General features: G+C 39.5%; 1 long non-coding RNA gene and 1 other non-coding gene across 2 annotated transcripts; one reads left to right on the top strand and one right to left on the bottom strand.

The window, feature by feature from the left end:
- Positions 1 to 12,819: 12,819 nt before the first annotated feature.
- Positions 12,820 to 14,224, top strand: LOC145100107 (uncharacterized). Its single transcript, XR_013704822.1, has 2 exons — positions 12,820 to 13,169; positions 13,387 to 14,224. It is a non-coding gene; the product is annotated as an uncharacterized LOC145100107 (long non-coding RNA).
- Positions 14,225 to 15,890: 1,666 nt separating this feature from the next.
- On the bottom strand, positions 15,891 to 15,997 carry LOC145049026 (small nucleolar RNA R71). The gene has a single exon (XR_013683147.1). It is a non-coding gene; the product is annotated as a small nucleolar RNA R71 (small nucleolar RNA).
- Positions 15,998 to 20,877: the final 4,880 nt, after the last annotated feature.

Genomic DNA, 20,877 nt, shown 5'->3' with positions numbered 1-20,877 from the left:
TCAAGACTGTATTAACCTTTTGATTATCAATGCTTCTCTCTGGAAGCACTTCTACTAACACTTTCTTTCTTAGGTGATCATAGGAAGTTGAGGCTAGCTTGTTGAGAGCATCCGCCCTCGCATTCTTTCCACAGGAAATTTGCTTTATTGAAAAGTTTTTAAATGTGCTGGTTAAGCTGCGGATTGCATCTAGGTATTTTTGCATCCTTGGATCTTTGGCATCATATGTTCTGTTTATCTGGTTTGTGATGAGTAACAAATCACTAAGGGCTGCTAATTTCTTGGCACCAACCTCTTTTGCCAACCTCAAGCCTGCTAGGAGTGCTTCATACTCTGCCTCGTTATTAGATACATGGAAATCGAATCGTAGTGCGTAAGTGATTTCTTCACCTTTGGAGATTTGAAGGATCATGCGAGCCTTCCTTACTTGCTGTGTCGTTGGTGTGTAATTTCCAAAGATCTTTGTTGGCTTCATGCTCCAATGCGTCGATGAAGATTGTCTTCGGCACTCCCCTGATAGTATATGGGATTTTGACTAGGAAATCTGCGAGGGCCTGGGCCTTGATGCTAGTCTAGGGGTGATAATTGATATCGTGTTTGCCTAATTATATGGCCCATTTGGCCAGACATCCATACTTTTCTGGCCTTAGCAGAACTTGTTTTATTGGGTAACTGGTTAGAACATCCACCTTGTGGGCTTGAAAATACTACTGTAGCCTCCTGGCAGCGTATACCAGGGCGAGGACTAGTTTCTCTAAGGCTGGGTAATTAACCTCTGGTCCTTGCAAGGCCCTACTCACAAAGTTGATGGGGATCTGTTTGCCACCCTCTCCACCGCCAACATGAAGGAGATAGCTTCTTCCGAAGTTGCTAAATACATCTGTAGTGTCTCTCCTGATAGCGGGAAAGCGAGGGCCGGTAGTTGGTCTAAGGAATCTTTCAATCGTTGTAATGCTTCGTCTGCTCTTTCTGTCCATTTGAACTGCTTTTTATCTAAGCACCCTTTGAGGGTTTGGTACAGAGGAAGCGCTTTTTCTGCTGATTTGGCAATGAATCTTCCCAATGCCGTTAGCCGACCATTGATCTCTTGCACACCCTTGAGGTTGTGGGTAGTTATCAACTCGAGGAACTCTTGGATTTTGATGGGATTGGGCAGAATCCCTTCCTTGGATATCTGATACCCAAGGAATTGACCTTCCTCTACACCAAAAGTACACTTGTCCGAGTTTAACCTCATCTACGCTTTAGCTAGCGTTTTAAAAGTTTCTTCCACATCATGGAGTAATGTTTCTTCATTACGACTCTCGATTACCATGTCATCAATGTAGACCTCGATATTCCTACCAATTTGATCCGCAAATATATTGTCCATTAGTCTCTGATATATAGCACCTGTGTTTTTGAGTCTGAACGACATTTTCTGGTAGTAGAAAGTGCCCTTCTTAATGTGAAAGGCTGATTTCGCCTTGTCCTCTTGTTTCATATGTAATTGATGAGAAACTTTGTACGCGTCAAGGAAACATTTGAACTGAAACCCTTCGAGCGATTGGAATTTATAATCTATCTTCGGTAGGGGATAATAATCCTTTCGACAAGCGTTATTAAAGTTTGAGTAATCAATGCACATTCTCGATGACCCATTGGCTTTCTTTACCATAACAGGATTTGCTATCCATGTCGGGAACGTTGCTTCCCTGAGTATGCCGACACTCACTATATCGGCTGCTTCTGCATTTATAGATCTATTCCGGTCTTCCGCCTGGCCCCTCTTCTTTTGTATGACAGGATTGCTTCCGGGTGTGATATTGAGACCATATTCTATAGCATGTCGATCTACACCTGTCAGATCTATTGGCTTCCAGGAGAAAACAACGGAATATTGCTTCAGGAGCTCTACCATTCGTGCCTTGGTCTCGCCTGATAGGTGAGCACTGATTCACACAAGCTGCTCGGGTTATTCCATGCTTATCTTGTGTTGTTCAGTGGAACAATCCTCCTTCGACTTTTTTGGAGCTCGCAACAACTTGGGAGCAGCTACAATTTGATGGCAGTGATGCGCCCTGGTGTTTGTGGCAACAATTGTTGTTGATCCCTGGTACGTGCTAAATTTAACTATGCCATGTATCGTTGATGGAACGAACTGTAGTAAGGAGATGGCTGACCGTCCGAGCAGAATCTTGTGCTCTGCTGGAAACTGGATCACAGAGAATTCGATAGTTCTTGTGATTCTGTCCCTTTCGTCATGACTAACCAACGCCAAGGGCAGCCAGATAGTGCCTAATGGCCACAAGCTGTGACCGGAAAACCCCACCAACGGTCCTCCATTTGGGGGCCATATCCCCTCCTTCCATGTTTGTGGTAGTTGCTTGAAACAACGCTCATAGAGTATGTTAGAGCAACTACCATTGTCGATGTATATCTGATAGATTTTTGTATGACGAATGAATCTAGATATGAGGAGTGGATCTCGTGGATCCCAGTTCAACGGCATGGGATCGCTACTCGAAAAAGTGATATTGAGTAGATTTCTAGAGAGTACCTCTATCTCATCCTCCGTTTGGTGAGTTGCGTTTCTCTTACTAGATTTAGAGACAGTGAGTACCTCGGTACCATTATACGGAGGTTCCTGCAGCAGATCAGGATGTGTTATTTCCATCTGCGGTAGCGAAGCTTCTGACGACAGTTGCCAGAAACTGCTCTGGAGTACTGGCTCTTCTATTCCTAGCGTAATTGGCGGGACCCATGCCATTAGCACCTGGATTGGGACTTGTGTTCTACACTCGCGGTGATATTCATTGTTTACTATCACCGGTATTCTGAATAGATCTTCTTCTACCATCCCAGATGTTGTTGGGTTTAGATCTCCCTTTCGCAGAGAACCAACGTCGTCTATTGGATGTATTACTCTGAGGATACGTCCGGATGGAAAAAATGTTGTGACATGCTCTATAGGGAACTGGTTGCTTGTTAACGGGATGGTCCTGGGGGTTTACCTGAGAACACAACACTAAGAATCGTTAAAGGACGACCGGGGGTTCTCCCAAGACGTCGCTCCAACGATCAAGTTAGTTCTTACTTAGAGAGATTTGGGTAAAACTGTATATGGGTGAAGATGGATCCCTTACTTGGGCAGGAAGAGATCCTTTTATACCTGTTACTAACAGAATGAGTTAACATTCCCATGTGGGAGTGAGACGTGACACTCTCTTACTGGGAGAAGTATGCCCACACTATCTAACAGCTAGGTGACGTCAGTTCTAGGCGTCATCAGGCTTTTTGTCATGACCTGATTGGTCGTGAGAGAATGAGAGGATCACGAGGAATATTCTTTCCTCGTGAGGGAAAGTGGGCTCTCATCGTGGCGCTGGCCAACTCGGGCCAAGATTGAGTCCCAGCCAAGGCCTTGGCTTGATAATGTCTCGTCAAGTTTAACGTGGTCGTATACGGTAACGTTAACAATAAGGGTGGTTAGAAATGAAGCCATAATTTTCTTTATATAGGTATCAATTCAAATATTAGGGTTTTTCTCCGAAGTTAGAACGCCCAACATACTAGTTGGCCCTCCATGTTTATGCATGATGCATGAGTATGCTGCACGTACTCATGTGTACGCCCCGTCCACGACTCTTTTATCAACTTTTCTCTATTAGGGACCAACTTTGACAATTTAGAAAAAGGTTCAAAGAATGATATACATACCTTATTTCGGGATGTTACAATTCTCCCCCACTAGAATCAGACTTCGCCCTTGAAGTCGTCCTCCGAAAACAACTCGGTGTACTGCTCACGCATCTCGGACTCTGGTTCCCATGTCCATTCCGAACCTCTACGGTGTTGCCACTGAACTTTGACCAAGTTCACAACCTTGTTCCTCAAGGTTTTCACTTTCCAATCAAAGATGGCTACATGCCTTTCCACATAATTCAGGCGATCATCGACCTGAATGTCCTCCACGGGACCACAGCCGCCTCATCGGCTATACACTTCCTTAGCTAGGAAATGTGGAAGGTATCATGGATCTGACTCAAATCCTCCGGTAACTCCAACTGGTAGGCCACCTTGCCCACACAGGCAATACTCGAAAAGGGACAATGACCCTGGGTCCCAACTTTCTCCGCTTCCTGAAGCGGATAACACCCTTCTAGGATGACACCTTCAGGAGCACTAGATCCCCCACCTGAAACTCTAACTCAGAGTGTCGCTGATCCGCAAAACTATTCTGATGGCTCTACGCTGTCAATAGCCTCTGTTGAACATGTTGTATATAAGCTCAGTCGTCTTGAGCACGACCTTCATGCTCCCCATAATCCTCTGTCCCACCTCGCCCCGACAAATAGGATTCTAACATCTCTGACCATAAAGGAGCCCGAACGGGGGCATATCGATACTGACATGATGACTGTTATTATAAGAGAGCTCTAATAATGGAAGATAGGAGTCCCAACTCCCACCAAAATCAATTACATAAGCACGCAACATATCCTCAAGTGTTTGAATTGTTCGCTCGCTCCGCCTGTCTGTCTACGGATTGTACGCGGTACAGAAGTGTAGTCGGGTACCCATCTCTTTATGAAATCTCTTCCAGAATCTGGAAGTAAAGCGCACATCCCAATCAGACACAATAGAATTCGGCACCCCATGCCGAGCCACCACCCCACGAACATAAATCTCGGCCAACTTCTCTGCAGAAGAGTTCTCACTAATGGCGAAGAAGTTAGCACTCTTCGTCAAACGAGCCACTATCACCCTGATAGTGTCAACACCCCTCGTAGTCCTCAGTATATTTGTAATGAAATCTATAGTAATATGCTCCCACTTCCATAGGGGAACCTCTAGAGGCTACAACTTGCCATGAGGGCGCTGGTGCTCTGCCTTAACCTTCCGGCAGGTCAAGCATCGCTCCACAAACCATGCCACATCTCTTTCATACATGGCCACCAATAATTGTGCTTCAAGTCAAGATACATCTTTGTAGCCCCTAGGTGGATAGAAAATCTCGATTTGTGGGCCTCCTCCATCAAAATCCGTCGAGCCCCACCCGCATATGGTACCCATACCCGCCCATGAAGAGTCATAAGTCCTCTACTTTCCATATTAAATGTTGAAATTTGATCGATCACCTGCTCACTCTTCCGGTTTTCCTCTTTTGTGGCCTCTGTTTTTGTTTCCTTGATGATCTCTAAAACTAGAGTCATCACTGTCATCCTCATGCACACATCCCACATCGTGGTACTCACCTCCCTCTAGCTCAAGGCATCAGCCACCATATTGGCCTTTCCTGGATGATACAAGATCTCAAAATCATAGTCCTTCACTACGTCCAACCACCTCCTATGCCTTATATTCAAGTTCGGCTGGTCCATAAGGTATCTCAGACTCTTATGGTCCGTGTAGATGGTACACCGAACACCGTAGAGATAGTGGCGCCAAATCTTGAGGGTGAAAACCACTACCCCTAACTCCAAATTATGAGTGGGTTATCTCACCTCGTGAGGCTTCAACTGCCTCGAAGCGTAGGCTATCACATGCCCTCTGTGCATCAACACAACACCCAATCCCACAATGGATTCATCACAATAGACTACGAAGTCCTCAACTCCCTTCGGGAGGGCAAGTACTGGGAGTTCGCACAATCTCTGGAGAAGAGTCTCAAATGATGCCTGTTGCTCAGGCCCCCAACTAAAAGCAACATCCTTCCTGGTCAACTTGGTGAGAGGAACAACAATCTTGGAGAAGTCTCTGATGAATCTCCAATAATAACTTACCAATCCGAGGAAGCATCAAATCTCAGATGCGTTGGGTTTAAATGTATTGTGTCAAATGTGTATGCAAGTATAGTCGTATTTACCGGTTTGGGCTTGTCCATTCACAGTTTTGTGTTCTAGGGTTAGACTATTTATTGTGCATGCATGTATCAATTAAGGTTAACGTTACCTAGCTCTCATAGAGAGGTTCTTTCTTTGAACTCTTCTAGAGCTATTCTAATAAAAGCATTCGGTACTATTTTGATCTTTGTTCTTGTCATTGAATTCTCATTATTTAATATAGAATCTATCGATCATAATTATTGTTCTCACAATTGATATCAGAGTAGGAGATAGTGTAATCAGTTCGCTACTCTTCTGTCGAGTTTTTTCTCGGGTTTTACGTAATACTTAGATTTGTTCTTGTAGTCTCAATTGCTCTTATCGGTTGTAGACTTTAGTTCTAGATCTCAAGTTTTTTCCCCTTGAACTCGAATCAAGTTTTTACACATCTGATTCTACATCTGTTTAAGTGAATTCTTGACATTATGAATAACGAAGATCCTCATACTCTTTCATTCAATCTTTTCAGTAGTATTGGATCTACGACAAGGATCCCTATACTCTTTGCTCAAGATTATGAAGTATGAGATTTGAAGTTTGAAGATTACGTTCTTGGAATAGAAGACCATGGTACTACTATATGGCATTCAATGACGCAAGAAACGTTCACGTATTCCAGTACCAGAGAGTCGATCAAAACTTTGGCTCAGTACAAGACACTCCTTCTTGAACATAAAGGTGTTGCAAACGATGAAAAGAATAAGTTTATGGCTAACACAAAAGCTATGAGGATTATTCTATTTGCTCTTCCTCGAGATACTTTTCGTCTTGTGAGCGCATGTAGTACTGCGAAAGAAATATGGGATAGGCTGAAGGAACTTTATTAAAGTGATGCTGAATTGGAACATTCGGTGCAAACATAACTTTTATCAGATTTTGAAGATTTTGTACAAAAGTCTGTTGAAAAACTAGATCAAACGTTTAATCGATTTAATCATCTGTTGAGTAGAATGCTCAAACACAATCTCAAGCGTGAAGTCATTGAATAGAAAGTCACGTTCATGAATGGATTGAGATCTGAATGGAAAGTTGTTGTGTCCACTGTGAAGGCACACAAACAGTTGAAAAGCTACTCATTGGCCAAGCTTGTGGGAATTCTGAGATCCCATGAAGACGAAGTTACGAAGGATGTGATGCTTGTTTCTAGTCTTGCTTCTTTGGCTTTAGTTGCAATAGGCTAGAAAGCAGCACATGAAGATTCCGAATTAGATCTTTCGGAAAGCAAAATCTCAAAAGAAGACAAAGCTCTTCTGGTGTCCAATCCCGAGAAGTTCTATAAAAAGAATTTCTTTCATAACAGAAACAAGTTCAGATAGGGAAATTCTAGTTCAGAAAAGACTAGAGATGATATTCATAAGAATTCTGGGAATGGCGATGATATGAAGGAAAGTAAGTTGTTGGGTGATTCTGGTTATGATTGCAATTACTGTGATGGAAAGAATCACTTTTCCAAGGAATGCATGCTTAGGAGGATGAATGAGAAGAAATAAATTGTGAAGGATGAAGCTTACTATCTTCAGAAGATAGAGGAACTCAGAAAAAGAGTGCATCAAATGCAAACCGAAATTGATTGTTTAGGAAGGAAGTGATGAAGATGGAAGAGTTGAAGTGTGTTCAACAGACTCTAAAGATGACGAGGTCAGAAAACCCACACATTGCGGGTGCTTTGTGGCAAAGTCAGACTTACAGGATTATGAAGGAAATGCTTGATGGTTCAGAACGGAGGTTCGGAACAAAGAGTGTATGCTACTGATGGTGATCATGCTTCCGAAAGCTGATTTGCTACGAAGACAGTTTCAGAGCAAGTAAAAGAATGCGAGAAGGTAGTTAATAAGGTACATTCTATACCCATATCTCTTAACATTCGTTTTTATCGCTATGTTTATAAACTAGACAATTTAAAATATACTGTCTCTAATTTCAGTGATAGTTTAAAACGAACCTGTCTTAGTAATTCTAATCTGACTGATCAACTTAACATAGCAACATTTAAAAGTGAAGAGAGGAGATTAAAAATAGAGGCCTTGGAATTAGAGCTTACGAAGTCACATGATGATGTTATTTATCTTAAGAGAGATAGTCGTGCACTTTTGAAACGAAGAAATATTTTATATTTAATTGCAGTGTTTATATTATAATTAAAGAAATAAAAGTTCAATACATATCGATTGAAGGCAAACGGGAAACGAGTTGCACCGCGAGCCCTTTCTGGATGGCAAAACCTATTCTTTTGAAAACAACATTTGTGGATCTAGGAGATATGACATTAGAATGCATGACCCGTTGGACTCTATTAAGGAGCTCCACCGCCTCTGGTGCGAGAAAACCAAATGTATCGAATGCAAAAGGAACAAACACATGTTGATTTTCTCTACATGCATTCTCGTGCTTTACCACTTTGCACGCAGCGGCTTTCAAAGCGGCATGCCCAGCTGTGAAACCCCCGCTCCCCAAACCAACAAGAGGAGAGACCCCAGTAAGATCCATGCGCGCATGCTTCCCTCCTATCCATCCAAAGACCAAAATGTCAGCCGGTCTAAGTGTGGACCTGCCATCCTGCGGGTCCGTCAAAAAGTTCACTGGCGCTTCTTTCTTCACAGAAATACCAGCACGCTGACAAGCATCAAAGAGAACATCCCGAACCACATCGTGTCCATACTTGAAACTAGGGAGCTCTCTACAATGAACTGCGTGTTCCCCAAAGGTATCCAAACATGCCTTGCGACAAACTGGGCATATCTCGTCAATTGGGAATATGGGAATCATGAGGTGGTAACGAAGGATGGTTCGGTACTCCACAAGAGACATATGCTGGCCAAGACCATCAATAGGGATAGTTAGTAGAAAATCCTGAGCATAAGGTGCCCGCAGACACTCAAGACTGCTTTCTGTCTGACAGTCATGTCAAAGTCGACTTCCATATCTTGGACGATTTTGCTAAAAAGGGCACACGCCAAAGCTTTTTGGGATTTAGGGGGGGTGTCCTTATTAGTGAAACCGCTACAGTCAAATCCCAGAATCGTATTGTGAAGACGAGTCGTAGCACATAGGTAATTCGAGTCCATACCACATATGCCACTGTCACGTAAGATATGGTCTTGTAATGCCCAAGATTGGGCCCTCGAGGCTACAAATGCGTAAGAGGAAACCTCGTAGGCCGAGTACAAACCCAAACCACCGAAACGAATAGGTAAGGAAGCCAAGCGCCACTGAATGTCTCCAAAGAAGGGGCCTCCACATACCACCATATCCTTGATAGACCTGCGCAATCCTTTGTCAAAGAATAATGCTGCCTCTTCTATGTGTACCGACTGACATGTCCTTAAACCAAAGAAAAGTTTTGCAATGCCAATACATGATCGAAGAAAAAGGACCTCACTCTGCGGGTCACATAGTTGTGGAAGAAGGCCCATCAAATCAATAGCATTGACTGCTCTCTTCATGGCCAACCCGCTAATAAACCCTGCGTCTCTGCTAACCCCCCCCCCCCCCCAAGGAGCTTCACCCCCAAAGAAGGTTTCCCTATATCCGTTGGAAATAAATCAACATGAAGCTTCCTACCATCACATGAGGGCCAAAAAATCTCTAATTTCTTGATGTTCAACTCAAGACCCAAACCTGGACCATGCAACTGAATTATGTTCAACACTCTAGCCACCTCCTCTGAATCCCCAATGACAGTCCCATCATCTAAATACCAAGCATGGAGAAGGAGCTTACAATTATCTCTAGTCTTGTGCACAAGCGGGTGCAAAACGAGGGCAAAAAGAAAAGGGCCCAAGCGGTCACCTTGTTGCACCCCAGTGGCAGAACATATATGTTGGTCTCCGATATAAAGTCTCGCTGCTTGCCCGTACAAGAAATTCACCCACAAAGAAATGGAAGGGCACATCTTCTTAACCTCGTGGAGCAAGGCTGATCGATCCACTAGGTTAAAGGCATTCGAAAAATTCACAGTCAGCATTACAAGAGACCCATCAGCATGGTGTTCACTCAACACCATATTGGTACTGTGTAACACAACCTCAACACCGCCAGATACACCAACCCCGAAATGAAAATCATTAAGGTACTTGGCCATTTATTTACCCACACCTTTCATGGCAACCTTGGAAACCAAACGTCTCCATATAGTGCCTACTGCAATCGGACAGATCCTGCTGTCAGGTTTAAGTAGAGGCATGAGAGGAGCGGATGCAATAAACTCTGCCAAAACGTTTATATTTCAATATTACTCAATTGCATCTTGATTGTGAAATAGGAAAAGGATTGAACAAAATGTTGTTGCCCTTTATTGAATTGAAAGAGGATGAAGTCGACGCTGATTGTTATAAATGCGAATCCATTGTTTCTTCTGATGATGTTACTGATTCTTATCGTGTTGGACTTGAGAAAATAAAAGAATACATTAAGTCCAGAGAACATAAAAATATGTTGAAAGACATTGTAATTGGAAAAGATAAGGAAGAAATCAAATTGACTTCTTTGTAGAAGTATGACTTATTATGCAAGAAGTTAAATGCAGAAAATACTCTTGATTCTGAGGATACTTCTAAATCCGATGAAAGCGAAATGAGTGATTTTTGTAGAGGACGAAGTAGATTGCTTGGAGTTTGCACAAAATGATGTTGAACCGAAGAAACTTAATTTCTGAAAATTCAGTTGAATTTGTTCGAATTATAGGAAACAAAGGTTCAAGTGTTTTAAATGAAAAAACAACAGTTTTTCCGAAAGTGCAAACAGTTCCGAACCAAGTTTTTGAAAAAACGGATTGAACAAAAATCATACTTCAGAACTAACATCCCTGGTTGATAGTGATAATGCAAAAGGTTGCGACGAATTCTTCTGGTCAGGACCAATTGACAATGCAGATGAAACAAAAGGTCTTTCCAAAATGACCTCACGGAAAACAAAAAGGAAATATGTTACAGAACTACTGAATCGTGTTAACTTTTGTTATGATAAGGCTAGTCCTAGTGGTACTAAAGATATTCCAAGTGAAACCTCTTTAGAACAGGCTAATATGCCAATCCAAAAGGAAAAATCAAAGTCTAACATTCACAAATCTGCTACTGAATTAATTGAAAAGAACATGCAGTTGAATGCAAGATATAGGAAGAATCTGAAGGAAAGAAAATGTTTTTGGAAAAATAAGAATTCAAGTCAAAATTCTGTAAATTCAGAAAGAGTTTCAAATCAAAATACAAATTCTTCTCCAATTTCGAAACCACAATCAAAATCCTTTTCAAAACCTTAAAAATCAACTCCACAGGTTTCAAAATCATAATTTTCAAAACCACTTGAAAAGCCAGAAGCTAATTGTTCTCCAAATACATAATTTTCAAAACCTGTCAACACATCAAAAGATGTTAAGGGCAAAAGTAAAGTTGTTTCGGAACTAGAGATTTCTCTCAAGGAGTACAAAGCAAATTTGAAAAAGGAGGAAAAGGATTTTATGAAAAAGATGGCTCAGAAACACAAAGAGTTTATTCAACGAAAAACAATTCCTGTTCAAATAAATCTTTGCGATCACAAAGTGGAAGTTTTCAAAATCGAAAAGGGGAAGAATCAGGTTTTGAAAAGAAATTCTTTTTGTGTTGATATGAATAAATTTTTTCCTGTTAAGAAATTCTCACAAGGACCCTAGGTGGTTTGGGTTCCTAAAACTCTCTAATTCTTGCAGGTAATGTGTGACGAACAATACGATTTCGAATGGTATATCAACAGTGGCTGTTCTCTTCACATGACTGGAAGGAGGGAAGTGTTAAGAATAATACATGAACGATTTGATGATGATTATGTAGAATTTAAGAATGAACACAATCATAAAGATGTAATTGATGAACATAATATTTTATTCAATAAGATGAGGAAATTAGACTATAAGAAAAGATTGCAATAAATCTATTCTACCTAAGAAACCTCATTATGATTGGTGGCTACATCTTGCCTCATTCTTGACCCTAATAATGAATATTACATGACAATTTATAGGAAACAAAACAAGTCTTGGGCCAGTAACCTACACGTCATCAAGGGGCCCATTATCATAATCCATGGAATACTTTGAACCCTACATTGTACCCTTCAAATTATGGAATGGTTGACAAGGCTTTAACTTCGAAAACAAGAATATCAAAGTGATCAACGAATCTTGATTCTTCAATAGTCTTCAAATCGGGTTCTAGGATATGGAAATATGAAACCAAGCACCAAAGTAAAATGATCACCTTCAAGCCCCTAATGGCTTAGAAGTAATATTTTTTTCAACTTCATTTTCTAATGTAATCCCAAAGATTTTCAAGAAAGCCAAACCCGCAATAAAAACCCATTTCAGAACTAAGAAAAAAAATCACTTCTTATCTTGAAGAACTTCCCCTCCAAGTCACAATGATCTTCAAATAAACTAATGATATAAGCCACCAAAAAATATCATGTAACAAATCAAATTTAAGCTTTGCAACGTCACTTGATCGAGAAATCACTAAAAGTCAGAGTCAATCAAAGCACCACGGTCATTGGTAGAACCTTCCAGATCCCCGTTCGAAAGTTCATCAATACCTAAAAATAATATACTCACTTTCGTATCGCTACCCAAAGTTTCATAAAAAATCTTCAAATTTGAAAAATTACAATCCAATTTCGAATGACCATATCAAATTCTCCTCCTTTTTATAATAAAAAATATGGTTATAAAACCTTCAAATGGTTATGAGAATGATCTTGAATTAAATAAACAATTGCTATGCTCCCCCTCGACAAATGGAATAAACATTGAAGTTTAAAATCCGAAATAATCAAAAAAACTTGACGTTATTGCGAAATACGACATTCCGAACCGCCAAGACTTGTTGGAATTTCATATGTACTGTTCACAAAAAAGTATGTGCACTAAAAATCCAATTGTGTTCATCAGCCCTTAAATTTGTAAACATTTCGGAATATTGGGCTAAAATTGTCATTGTGCTGAAGGTCTGGGGACCAGAAGTGTAACTTGAAGTTGTCTTTCCCAATTGATCGGATAAACGTGAACAACAACTACAAATTGAGATAATAGTTATGATTACGAAACCGTCGCAGTGAGAAAATTTTATTCCAGTCAAAATAATTGCAATCACTTGCGTTCCGATCGCCTTCATAATTTATTCATTCCGATTGCCTTATTATCAACATCTTCTTCATTCCGAGAAACCCTCTCGTTCCGATTCATGCCTTCCAACGTCACAATTCCAAAATCTAATTCCAAGATCGGAGATTGGTTCTGATTCCGAGATCAAGTTCTGAACTGAAGGTTCTATCAATGTAAGTTCCGATTCTGAGACCTGCTTTTTAATTACGAAATCAACCATCAATTGCGATCAGTCTTGGCAACAAAATTCCGAATATAAAGACTTTTCCAACCAAATTGAGAATATGGTTTCCGTTCCGAACTCAACCACATTGATCACATCATTTCGATTTCAAATTCAGTGTTCCAATTCCGACCACAAGATCTGATGTTGACCTCTTATTTTCTTAGCACCAGTGAAAGTCTCATCCGGTTCCGATTCAAAACCATGACAAACACCAAATTGATTTTCACAAATCGATTTCCAGTGTTTACTTTCACCGCATGCTCAAGATTTTCTTCTAGCTGTCCTATAGAGGGGATTGGCCAACATATGTCTCCGGTGGAGTATCGTACCATCCTCAGATATCGGCTCATGATTCCAATATTCCCAGCCGATGGGATATGTCCGGTGTGTCGCAAGACATGTTTGGACTTTTTCGGTGAGGTGAGCATGCAGTTCATTGCAAAGAACTCCTGGGATTCAAATACAGACACGATATGGTTAGGGATGTTTTGGTCGACATATGTAAGCGTGTCGGAGTTTCCGCCAAGAAAAAGGCTCCTGTAAATTTCTTGACTGACCCGACAGAAGGAAGGTCAACCTTTAGACCGGCTGACGTTTTAATTTTTGGATGGGTTGGAGGGAAACACGCATGTGTGGACGGGTATCCCCTCTCATAAGTTTGAGGGTCGGGGGTTTCACGACGGGACAGACTGCATTAAAAGCTGTTACACGCAAGGTCACCAAACATGAGAAACCATGCATGGAAAATCAACACTCGTTCATACCATTGACATTTGATACATTTGGTTTCCTTGCGCCGGATGCGGTGAAGCTTCTTAGTAGACTACAACAGATTATGCATAGCTATTTATATCCCCTAGATCTATGGATGTAGTCTTCAAAATAATTGGTTTTACCATACAAAAGGGCATAACAGCGCAACTTGTTGCTCGTTAGCCTTCTCATTCGTTGTATGATGATAACTAAAATGTTCATCTAAAAAAAATCATGACTTTATTTTAATTTCCAAACTTAATTTTATTTAAAAAAAATTCCAGATCAAACACTACTTTCAATCAAATTCATCACCATCGTTATCTGTTCTTGATGTTCGTCAAAAAAATATCACATTCATTGATTTTCAAATCAAAAACATTATTTCCAATCATCCAAATTGTCTAATTCAGACCTCAAACCATCCGAATCAATTCAACAAATCGCACAAAATCAACGATTCACGAATATGGATTCTCAAACAAATCGATTGAAATAGATCGGTCATTCAACCATTAGATCGCGCAAGAAATAACAATATCGATCAAATATCGGTTATGGTATGAATCGAAAACAGGAAACAAGCAAAATCACGAACTCAATCTAGAATCCACATTGAAAAGATTATATCGATTGAAAGGGTCTGTTATCAAAATAAAGAAAACCACGAATTCAATTTGGAATCGATCAGAATATAAGAATGCTTAATCGACATAAAGTTGAACGCGTAATTTAAATAAAGGATTTTGACTTGTGAATTCAGAACTTGCGATTTAAACAACAATATACGGGCTAAACGATGAACAGTAATCGAAAATAATGGGCTCAAGAATAGTATAGGATTGAATCTAAGGGCCAAATCAAAACAAATTGATCTGTGAAGCAATAGAATAATATTGGATTAAACAATCGATCAGATCAAACAGTGAGTATGAATAAAATACGAGATGGATTAAAATAATGCTTGAACAAGAAGCATGATTCCAAAATGCCAAAATACTAAAAATATTCAATAACTTGTGTAGAAAATCATCAAATCAAGAACTGCTACTTCAAAAATCAATTAGATCTTCAAAGACCCGCTCTGATACCAATTGTAGAAACAATGAACTTAAGATCGATAGATTCTAAATAGTATAGTAAATCAAACAATAAGAACAATGATCAAAGATGTGTCAAATGCTTAATATTATCAAAGCTTTAAAAGAGTTCAACATGAACTTTTATGTAAAAGCTAACTAGGGAAATACAATTGATTAACCCTAAACGATACATACATGCACATTAAATAGTCTAACCCTAGCAAACCATAATGACGGATGGACAGGCCCAACCCGTTAATATAAGACTAATTACGTACATGACAATTTGACACAACACATTAAATAACCCAACAATTGTATTTTTTGTTTGTTCAATTGTCATGACGTGAGGTTTACGTCTCATGACATGAGTTCAATACTTTACAGTTTTTCGTTTAATTTTCTTTGTAGTTCCTTTTACTTGTGTTTTTCAAGTTTTGTTTTAGCAGGAAATATGAGGGACATCACGACCATGTCAATGGAAGAGTACTAGAAACATATCAGGAACGACAACAAATGGGGTCTTGATCCACCAAAAATACCAATCGCTACAAACTTCGTACTACCACAACATATTATTGGCATGCTAAAGGAACTACCTTTTTAATTGAAGGAGCACGAGGACGCTTAGGAGCATATAGAAGAGGTGGAGGAGATTTCACATTATTTTAATGCTCCAAAATAAAGATGGAATGATGCTTCGAATTTTATCGGTCACATTGAAGGGTGAAGCTAACGAACGGTTAAAATTGCTTCCCTTTGGAGAAATTACGACATGGGCTGATTTTAAGACTGAGTTCGTAAACCAGTCTACCTTTCCTTCAAAAGTGGTGAAGCTTAAAAGAAACATACAAAATTTTCAACAATTAGAGGGGGAGTCGTTATATGGAGCTTGTGAACGTTACAAGAAATTGTTACGACATTGCCCTTAACATGACTTCAATGTGCAACAAGAAATCTCAATATTTTATGATGGAGTCAATGTGTGCAGTCACAAACTTCTAGACTCGCAAGGGCCCATGACAAAGAAGGATCTGACAACAAATAAAGCTTTGATTAAAGAATTCGCTAAGCATTCAAGAGTATCACATCCCAAAGGAGGATTTCACTATAGGAAAATCAAGTGAAAATGGAGGTCAAGATGTTATCAGTTCAGTAATTGCAAAGCCCGACGCAATGGAAGAAAATATCACAAAAATGGGTGGATCAATTCAAGATAGACGCGGAGCTTGTGGAGGATCCCATTCTACAAGGGATTGTGAATTGGAGTACAAGAAAGATTGAGATACAAAATAAATTCAACAACTAAAGCATGATTTCTACCAAATGGAACAAGTCCAATCTGAGAAAATATCTGATCTCGAGTCAATGCTATTTAGATTTATGGATGTTAGCGAAAAACAACATGATGCTACAGATGTAATACTTAGAGAACAACAAGAATCTATTTGGAGCATCTACACACAAGTTGGGAAATTAACTAACTTTGTGAAAGAAAAGCTACCGGATACACCTTCAAGAACAGACTAATCAGTCATGGTTTTTTATACAGAAGAAGATGATGAATTAGTGCATATGGGGGTCCTTGATTCAATAGAAGCATAGTCTAATCAGTTATTCAAAGTATAAGAGAAAGAAAACGAAGAGTATCGTGAAGCTGCACAGTCGACACGACATGGAGTCAATAGTGCCACGTCGTGGGAGATAAAAGATGATTATGATTTTTTAGTAGTTGAGTTGAATCGCCCACCTCTCCCATACCCATCTCGTGCCAATGAAAATATGGTGAGGTGTGAATATAAAAAGTTCTTTGAACATGATGAGCTTGAAGACGTTAAAGAGGAAGCATGGGGAAAATGGGAGGAGCCTTTACCCGAAGAGAAATCGGAGAAAGAAGAAAATCATTCGAAACCTCAATTTTCAACGCCTATGATTTGTGAGGTGTTTGCTTTTACAAGACCACCAAATCAAGTCACAAAGCTGATTAAAGAAAAAGAAAACGAGATTAGCGAGACAAAAATTAAGGAAGAAAAAAATGAGCAATTAATTACCAAGAAGGAGTTAGAAAAAGAGGAATAAAAAGAGGATGAAAAGTTAAAAGAGCAGAGCAAGAGATTGAAACGCAAGCACGAAGAAAAAGCCAATCAAAGAAAGAAAGAGAACTTGAAAAAGGTGTACATAAGGAAAGTGCAAGCATAAAAAGAAGATGGAAGGAGCAGCGGGAGAGCTCACTCCCACATGCAACAACGTAGAGCGTGAAGGAGTCCGACTTATGACTCCTCAAAAAGAACTGCTTCTCAGGAGGCAACCCGAACTCGGTTTGCATTTTCTTTTTCTTTTTCTTTTTATTTAGCTTTGCATTTTCATTTAACTTTTAGGATAAGTCATCTTATTCATCTTTAATTTTTAAAAGAAAAGTAAAAAATCAAGTGTGGGATTAAATTAATGAGTGGTAAAAAAATTTTAAAAGGCAAAATTTTGTAATTGGTAAAATTTTCGAAACCACGATATAGGGAATCAAATATGTCCGATATAGTGCATTCGTTTAAAAATCATGACGTGAGTGTAGAATCTCACAGAGTGAGCTTCAAAATGGGACCAACACTTATATGCAGATAGAACATTTGACTTTCATTGTTTAAACCCACTCACGAAGAACTATCGCCATCGGTCCCCACACTTAAATTTTCCTCCGTTTTATTCAAACTCTTATCGATTTCGTGTTCCATATTTAACCTAGGTAATATTCTCATGATTTATTACTTTAATTTTACTAATTTTAAGTGTTTGTGAGTTAGGGTTTGTTCTTGAGATGCTAATGTCAAAATTGGTTATATTTCTTGCGCATTTGTTGTTGCATGTGTGTTTAATGGACTTGGAAGTTCTGTCTAAGCAACCCCAATGGTTGTTTTGGTTCGATTTGATCTCGATGATGAAGGATTATGTTTTTCATGTCAAACTGAAGTCATGACGTGATCCTTAAAGCTCACGGTGTGAGATCATGGTAATTCAGTTTTTTTGTTTTCTGTTAATTGCTAAATCTGTGGTTTTTTTTTTGCATGGGTTTGATTTGTTTTCTGATTTCCAGGTATTATGGGTCCGAGAATAGCCCCTCAACAGCAACAAAGGAATGTTTCGAGCTTACACCCATTTTATTAATTTCCCGATGATCTCCCACGTGAAAAGTTAAACAACTACACGAACAAGTTGGGGTGACTCTACAATAGTGAATTTATCGTTTCACCAATAATAGATTGTGACAAGCTGAATGAAATTGGGATTTTGGGAGGATTAAACCCGTATCTCACAAAGATGTTTGAAGAAAATGGGATTTCTTTCAAATGTAATGGGTGGAAAATTTTATTTTCAATTAAGGAACCAGTTTTCAAAGAGTTATGTGTTGAACTTTTCTCAACGGTTTCTTTTGAAGCGAACATGGTTGATCACCACTTTTCCATGGATTTAGTTTTTCGACTCAGTAGTCAATATCGAGAATGTAATTTGACTGAGTTCGCATGGAGAATGGGTTTGTACGAACAACATGAAGCAATGTCTCCCATTTTTTTTTATAAGTTTTTGAGATCAGCCACCCGAGATTACTCTCAAGGTGTAAATGGGTATGGTTTTGGACAACAATAGCTAATGGAGAATTTCAATCCGGGGTCTCACAAGAAAGCCAAATCCGATCTCCCATTCTTCGTCTCATCCACCGCCTTATGACATTTTCAATCAACCATAAAAAACATGAGGATAAAGTGACGAGTTGAAATTTGTTTTTTTTGTGTGGAGCATCATAGCACCAAGTTTTTTTCACAATGTTCCTTATATTCTTGCACAATATTTGGCGAGTAGCGCATTCACATCTAGAGCTGGGACCCAATAGTGGATGGGAATTTTGTCACTCGTTTGGAAAATTCGTATAATGTGTTCTTTCCAAGAGTGATGCGTACTTTACATGCATCAAGGGTTCCGATCTAACTTTGAGTTTTTTTTGGAAACAATAAATGTTGTAATCAATATGGGAATGTGACATCCCCAAAATCTCGGCCAGAAAAGACCGATTTTCATTTATGCTTTTAAATAATTTCAGAGTAAATCCTTTTGATTTGAAAGAGTTGCGGAATTTGTTCCCAAAAATAAAACATGATAAAACAATGTTTACCAAAGCATTTCATAAAAGAAATGTATTTTCATTATATAATCAAAACTCGGGGTGTCATGTTCCGATACAGACCAATAAGCATAAACGACAACATTACAAGTCATTCAACAAATATATACATATACAGACTTGTAAACAAAACAACTTGATGGTTCATCCATCTTATGCCCTTGTGCCACTTCCTGTAATACAAATAAAACTGAGTGGGTCAGGCTTGGGAGCCTGGTGAGCATATAGGGTTTTCAAACCACAATAAATAATCATATTTAATTTTCACCAACCAACAATAACCCACTTACCCATTCCCGTTATTCTCACTTTATGTCCCTATGACAACTAACATAAGGGACCTAGTCTAAGAATATTTCATCGGGGCGACAACACATGCTTCGGGGGTTCCTCAGCAATATAAGTCAAATAAGGCAACCATGAGGGGGATGGAGTACAGCGAATGAACACCCAAGTTCATTAACACCTACAGGTGGCGAACCTGCTAATGTTTCCACAAGACTGTCTAGAAAAATCTGTAGTCGTCATCTAAACTCCGCAAGATGACTAAATCAAACAACAACGAGGCCTCTTATCTGTTTATTACACACCAACTATCTACCCATGTTCTACCCAACATATTAGTAGATAAAAATATACATTTTTATACATAGATAAAAACCTGTATAGCATGCTTTGATCAATACATTTCCCACATAACAGATGAGGCACACACACATAACACGTATTTCATAGAAAGCAAATCGGATCCATGAGATAGAAGAGAGTGAATATACATTCACACATATAAGACAAAATATACACATAACACGTATTTCGTATAAAATACTTCATGATTATACGTTAGAAGAAAGTGACCACACACTCACACCTATAAACGACAATATACTTAATACACTCGAACCAAACTTGTATTATTATCGTGTTTATGAAAGGTAGTATACACTCACTTGATCAGAAGATGATCGGACAGCACTACGACTTGCAGAAGTAGTAATCCTCAGCAGATCTGGAAGATCTCTACAAAAATCGGACTTCTCGCGGGCAGAGCTTCGGCTCGGGAACCGCACTTCTCGGGATCTTCGGGATCTCGGGACTTGCCTCGGGGCTCGAGAATGATACTGGGGCTTCGGGGTATTTCTGGCACGCAAATCGAGGTAAAACGGGAGAGAGAAGAGAGAAAATAGCAAAAGAACTCGGCTGCCCTCGCATCCTATTTATAGGAGGCTGGAGCCTTGAAGTACGCGGGACGTACAGGTCCGAATTCGTCACTGCTTATGTATCCGAAGTGCTCGAGTGCGAGTGTCGACATCCTCGGTGTACGCGGGGCGTACTTCGGATGAGTCCGATGACTCCTCTTCGGATAATGCCGGATTTTTCAATTAAATTTAAATACAAATTATTTAATAAACTTCGGAAATTCATATCTTCTTCATACGAACTTCGTTTTCGACGTTCTTTATATCCACGCGAAGGTGAGACTACGCTCTACAACTTTCGTTTAGACTCCATCGGCTAATTTTGAATTTATTTTTATTATTTATTTTTAATAGGCCGGGACAGAAAAACTTCGTTATAAATTCATAACTTCTTCGTTTGACGTCCGTTCTCGCCTAACCTTTTATCGCTTCGATACCAACAACGAGACC

This window comes from Lactuca serriola, chromosome 4, assembly GCF_051521515.1.
Source record: "Lactuca serriola cultivar US96UC23 chromosome 4, Lser_US96UC23_V15, whole genome shotgun sequence".
NCBI classification, from domain to species: Eukaryota; Viridiplantae; Streptophyta; class Magnoliopsida; order Asterales; family Asteraceae; genus Lactuca; species Lactuca serriola.
This window is presented reverse-complemented; position numbering and strand designations above follow the sequence as displayed.